This window comes from Canis lupus, chromosome 5 (genome assembly GCF_048164855.1).
Source record: "Canis lupus baileyi chromosome 5, mCanLup2.hap1, whole genome shotgun sequence".
NCBI lineage: Eukaryota > Metazoa > Chordata > Mammalia > Carnivora > Canidae > Canis > Canis lupus.
Window position 1 is genome coordinate 49,103,293 of NC_132842.1, and position 6,687 is coordinate 49,109,979.

Genomic DNA, 6,687 nt, shown 5'->3' on the forward strand with positions numbered 1-6,687 from the left:
AATCTTTATCTCACTGTAGAAGTCATTAGATATTCCAACACTGGATAGAACATAACTTTCCAAGTTTTTTAGTTTCCTAAATTTTTCCCAAGCATTCTCACAGACTATATTTTAGGCTTGTAGGTCAGCTCTTTCTACCTGTTGGCTATTTTTTTCCCTTTTTTAACAGAAGGCTTGGGAACCTCTCTACCACTTATCCATGGAATGGGTCTCATCACTTTTCCAGATGTCTGGCCCAAAGCCCCTGCTGTTTCATCTTTAAGAGTGTCTACATCCGGGTTTTTAGCACACATATTTCTTACCTCATAGAGTGGGTGCACTTATCAGAAGTTGGGTATGACAGCTAGATTTCCACAGGGGAATAAAACTGAGGCTGTTTCTGAAAACCACACTTGACCCTGCTGTGATTCCTTCCTGCGCGGCTGTTCTGAGGAACGGTAGTCGTGTGTCTCCGTCCACCTTCTCTCCCACCTAAGTGTGTGCCACCGCCCCATGGAAGATTCAATGGACATGGACATCAGCCCCCTGCGGCCCCAGAACTATCTTTTTGGTTGTGAACTAAAGGCTGACAAAGATTACCACTTTAAGGTGGATAATGATGAAAATGAGCACCAGTTATCTTTAAGAACAGTCAGTTTGGGAGCTGGTGCAAAGGATGAATTGCACATTGTTGAAGCAGAGGCAATGAATTATGAAGGCAGTCCAATTAAAGTCACTCTGGCAACTTTGAAAATGTCTGTACAGCCAACGGTGTCCCTTGGGGGCTTTGAAATAACACCACCTGTGGTCTTACGGTTGAAGTGTGGTTCCGGTCCTGTGCATATTAGTGGACAGCACTTAGTAGCTGTAGAGGAAGATGCAGAGTCAGAAGATGAAGAAGAAGAGGATGTGAAACTTCTTAGTATATCTGGAAAGCGTTCTGCCCCTGGAAGTGGTAGCAAGGTTCCACAGAAAAAAGTAAAACTTGCTGCTGATGAAGATGATGATGACGACGGCGATGACGACGACGATGATGAAGATGATGATGATGATGATGATTTTGATGATGAGGAAGCTGAAGAAAAGGCTCCAGTAAAGAAATCTATACGAGATATTCCAGCCAAAAATGCACAAAAATCAAACCAGAATGGAAAAGACTCAAAACCATCAACACCAAGAACAAAAGGTCAAGAATCTTTCAAAAAACAGGAAAAGACTCCCAAAACACCGAAAGGACCTAGTTCTGTAGAAGACATTAAAGCAAAAATGCAAGCAAGTATAGAAAAAGGTGGTTCTCTTCCCAAAGTGGAAGCCAAGTTCATCAATTATGTGAAGAATTGCTTCCGGATGACTGACCAAGAGGCTATTCAAGATCTCTGGCAGTGGAGGAAGTCTCTTTAAGAAAATAGTTTAAACAGTTTGTTAAAATTTTCCGTCTTCTTTCATTTCTGTAACAGTTGATATCTGGCTGTCCTTTTTATAATGCAGAGTGAGAACTTTCCCTACCGTGTCTGATAAATGTTGTCCAGGTTCCATTGCCAAGAATGTGTTGTCCAAAATGCCTGTTTAGTTTTTAAAGATGGAACTCCACCCTTTGCTTGGTTTTAAGTATGTATGGAATGTTATGATAGGACATAGTAGTAGTGGTGGTCAGACAAATGGAAATGGTGGGGAGACAAAAATATACATGTGAAATAAACTCAGTATTTTAATAAAGTAAAAAAAAAAAAAAAAAAGAAAAGAAAAGAAAAAGAAAACCACACTTGAGAAACCAGGAAAACATTTAACAGTATTTGATACTTAACATTTTAGAAGTGCATTTTAATAAGTATTAGTAATATTACAAACTAAGGTAATGAAGTACAGAACTAGAAACTGTTGTACAGTACTAGTGTTAGGTGTGCAGAGAGAAAAAAGCTGCATCTGACCAGAAGGGAACAGGAAAAAAATGTCTGGTAATAGTTGCTTGCAACAGCTTTTTCTCCTTGGTTTCTCATTCACACATTCAGGCACCTTTCTAGACAACCTTAGAAGAGGTGACAACCTTGTAATATGATACTAGTAATGGTAGTACAGTGGTTACTTCAGTCAAAAAAGCAATGTCTGTTTTCATGTGGACCCCCCACCCCCACTCCCAATCTAATCGAATCCACAGATTAGCTATGGGCAAGTTTTCTCAAGGCATTTCATTCACATGTCATGACACCCAATGTGATGTGACTTGCCTTATTATTGCTTTGCTTAATCATCTCTCTACTAAAGTGTGAGTTCCTTGAGGGCAGAAATTGTGTCTTTTCTGTCCCCAACTCTCTCCCAAGCCCCTGTAATGCACGTAGCAGTCACCAAAATATTTGATGAAGATTTGATGAAGGAATGAAGAAGTTAATATATTTCCTTAAGCATCAGTACCTTCAAATGTGGAAGGGGAGTAATAAGACCACCTACCTTAGAAGGATGAGCTAGCATACATAAATGAGATAGCATACAGAGCAAAGCAAAGTACCTATTATTAAGCAAATGGAAAACATTTTCTTTCCTTTCTTCCTATTACAATCCACGTTAGCCTCATCGTATGTTTATAGTGGTGATCCTTAACCATACCATATCCTTCTTATAATAAGTATTATATAATGTTCTCTATGCTATCCTAAAGTGAAAATCACAGATACATAACCTACCTGTCCACATAATTAACATATATAATATTTATTATATGTATAATGCCTTGTTATACAAAAAAAACTTTTTAAGTAATGGGCGAAAAGAAAATCCATGTGTTTTAATGGTTTTTTTCCATGTGTTTTAACATTTAAATGTTCAGATTTTACTATACTAAAAGACCAAAAAGTCCACACATTTCCAGAATGCTCCCTGGGGTGAGTACTGTGCCCAAGGACAACTGCCGGTTTATCCTTGGCTGGTAAAAAGTCATTAAAATACAAGCTAAACAAGGTGGAAGAAAGGACATGAGAATCAGAAAATTACATCAGAAAAAAGGGAGATCCCCTGGGAAGATGGCCCCCTTTATAGTCGGGCAACTTATTCTGCAGCTCGGTGACCAGCAGGAGAGCTCCTAAGTTGTCACATGCTGCCTGGGAAGAGTACAAATTACCTGTTGTCAAACCTAACACCATAAAATGCAATTGTGTACTTGCCAACTCACAAAATATTAGTGATACAAGGAAAACTTACAGATCATTGTGTTCAACGTCTTTGTTTTATCAATGAGGATGCAGAGTACAGTGAGGGTTAGTGAGAAGCCCATCTCCCTGTTCACCAGATCTCATCTAAGCAGTATAATTAATGATGAGTCTACTTGAATCAGGGATACTGTGTCTTGGGTCAAGCTTTATAACAGAGTACCACAGATTGGCTGGCTTATAAAAAACTTCTCAAGGCTCAAAGTCTGAGATCATGGTGCCAGCATGGCCAGGTTCTTTGTAGGGCCCTCTTCTAATTGTATCCTCCAACAGCAGAAGAGTTCTCTTCTATAGAAGTACCCATCCCATTCTTGAGGGCTCCCTGCTCATGACCTAAACTGTCAGTGGTTAGCAGCCAGAAACCTGAAGAGTCCTGAAAGGTTGGTCACCTCTTTGTTCATGTCATGCAGCAAACTTGAAAATTCTCTGACCACACTCTTCTGATTGTCCTCATGGAAGATGCTAAAGAAACCTACCTTCTCTTTAGTCTTAAGTAAACTGATTCTTTGTTTTTCCCCTGATCTGTGGCAAGTAGATCTCATTTTTCCAAGTTTAGTGTCAATTTTTAAATGTCTTATAAGCCCTCACAGTTACAGTGTGCTAATAAATGTGATAGTTTTTTTCCCTCCAACATCAGGTCTGTTAATTTGCCCTGCTTGCATCTGGGATTTCCCCAGTATTGTAGCACTAGCATCCATGTGAAGTCAAATAGAACTGAGATTGAATTCCAGCTTCTTCATTTATTACTTGGTTGACTGTGGGAAGATAATTTTTATCTGTATGAACCTCAGTTTTGTCATCTTAAACGGCGGTATAATTTTTACTTTATTGGATTATCACAAAGATGGAGTTATTCTTAATAATTGTTTGTTACAAACATTTAAGGCTCTTTAAGCCTTTATCAACTAACACTTTTTAATGGTGTATTGTTGGATATATAGAGGTCTGAGGTTGGGAGGAAAGGGGTATGTGTTTGTATATGTGGTCTTTCAGTAGTTTCTCCTCTTCCTAGTACCACATGGATTCCCTTTTGTAGAATCGCTCCTTTGGCATTGAGGTGTTGGGTGGGTTAGTGAATCCAGGTACACATCTCCCACTTAGATCTAAGGAGGCCAAACTCTGCTTCTCCCTGGCCAAAGGCTGCTCTTGTGACTTTTAACAAGGCTGATTCTCCAAATATTTTCCTGGAGGAGTTGAATTTTGAGCATGGTGAAAGAGATGGGTGAACTTACGTATTTCTTTTTTTTTTTTTTTTAACTTACCTATTTCTAATGGCGGCAGGGTTCCTCCTGCTGCACCTAAAACTATGAGCTTCCCATTTATACCCCAGGAAAAAGTGTTGAACCCACACCATCAAAGACAAATAAACATATTTCTTATTGGTTCCATTTCCGGGTCCTGAGGAATACCTAAAAGCCATCACCAGCTGTTGGTAGCCAGATTTGGGATTTCTTAAGCAATAGAGCCCTCTAAAAACTTAGTAGGCATCTGGCTTTTTGCTCCCAGTCAATTCTATGTATGTGCAGCCAAAAGCTACTTCAAGTCTGAGAAGCCAATCTCTTAATACCAACCCTCTGAATTCTGCCAGTTGCCCCAGCCCACGTTATAATGGTGTCAGCCGCTGTGGAGCCAAAATGACCTTTCAAGAACCAGGAAAGATACAGGTAATGGAAGTCGAGAGCCAGGAGCCACACTTGATCATTTTACCTACGGTCAGTACTATTCATTTTTTTGTTTCTTTACAATGATACACAACAGCCTGGAGTAATGAGTAGGATGGGAACCCAGACAACAGAGAAAAAGTACAGTAAGAGGCTCAGAATATTCCCCTCTGTTAGCCAGATATGTGGGCATATCTTTTCATTTCAGTTTGTTTATGTTTCTATCATGTCCATGGGTATTTGGGGAATGCCTTCTATATGAATGTGGTCAAATAAAGCATATAGTTCATGAAAATAACTGTAGTTCAGTACATCCACAAATCTATATGGCAGAAATACTCAAGAATCCTCTCATCTTTGAAAAAATTGCTCTTACAAAGTCTCCTCAAGAACAAAGTAAGTTTTCTGTACTTTCAGTGTGTTCTCGAGTCTCTAGAGGGACCTCAGGAAGCCAGGCATGGATGTTTTTAAAATGTCATTAATATCTGGTGCTCAGGATGAGTAACCAATGGGTCCAGTGATCATTGGAGGGACTGTGTATTCTAAATGTTAATATTACTTGGGAAGATTACTTTGTGTAGGTCATAGAAAAGGGAACAAATCACAGTTTGCCTTTTGGAGAAAGGAGGATAAAAGAAGCTATGTCTTGTATATCTGTAATTAATGGGGTTTACAAATGACTCAATCTGCTTCCCACCTGAGTCCAAGGCTTGGGGAGCAAAGTGATAAATGGCCAAGGAGATGATTTTAGCCAAAGGTAACTCTGTAGCACAACACAGAGGCCTATTATTACTTTTTTTTAATCTGCAAAGAATTTAACATGTATCTGGCTTTCAGTACGATTTCTTGGTGGATGGAGGAAGGAGGCCTTGAGCAATGAGCATATCCATTACTTTCTTATCATTAAAGCTCTAGGCATCATTCCCTGGTGATGAAGTGCCTCTGCCATGATTAAGACTATAGAATTATTAAACCACCCTGAGTCTCAAAGATGATTTAGAAATATGTCTTCAGAGAGTTGTCTAATCAGGTACTTCACAGAGGAGGAGCCATCCAGCCATGTACACACATACCCAGCCTTGACCTTTTGGAATAAAGATCATTTGCTCAACAAGTAAATGTTTTCACCCTCTGATCAATTTGCTTTCCAAAATGCTTTCCTTATATTTTTTAACTTAGTTCTCACTTTTCATGAAAGAAATGGGCAGACACACACACACACAAACACACAGTAAAGACATGCATGGTTCTGTAAGACCGTCATTGTGAACGCTTTACTTATATTTACACCTCCATCATTAAGACGCATGTTAATAATATTTCTTCTGGAGTCTTCTCTTTTAGGCATTATCTATACACTTCCCAGTCTTGCACTGCTCCCCTCCTCCCCACCTACCAGGTACCCTTTCCATCTCCCAACCCACCCATCTCAGTTATAGAGCTGTACCACAGTTTCTGTTGGAACAGCTTTAATGTTGACATTATCGTACCTATAACACTTCTGGACCTTGATCTCATTCCTTGCAAAACTCTCTAACCTCAAAGGAATACACACTCTGTGTGTGTATTCTATTCTTTATGTATTTACCACTAAATCAGTCCCAAACTCTTCCCAGAGTCCAGATCTCCCCCAGAATGTTCAAATATGGCAGGTTGTGGGTCATCTCTCAGTTTCCCCATCTTGCAGACATCTCTCTTGGCACCTCCTGACCCACTCCTCCCCCATTTGTTGTCCTCTACTCCTAGTGCCTAGTTTTTCCCTGGAATTGCCTTCCATGGCAGCTGTGAAAATGTCCTTTTCTTCCATGTTATGTTGGTCTGGTTTTCAAGTCCTGTCTTTTCTGTCT

General features: G+C 39.7%; 1 pseudogene; it reads left to right on the forward strand.

Moving 5' to 3' along the window:
* Window positions 1–401: 401 nt before the first annotated feature.
* On the forward strand, window positions 402–1,736 carry LOC140633682 (nucleophosmin pseudogene; annotated as a pseudogene).
* The last annotated feature ends 4,951 nt before the right edge of the window (window positions 1,737–6,687 follow it).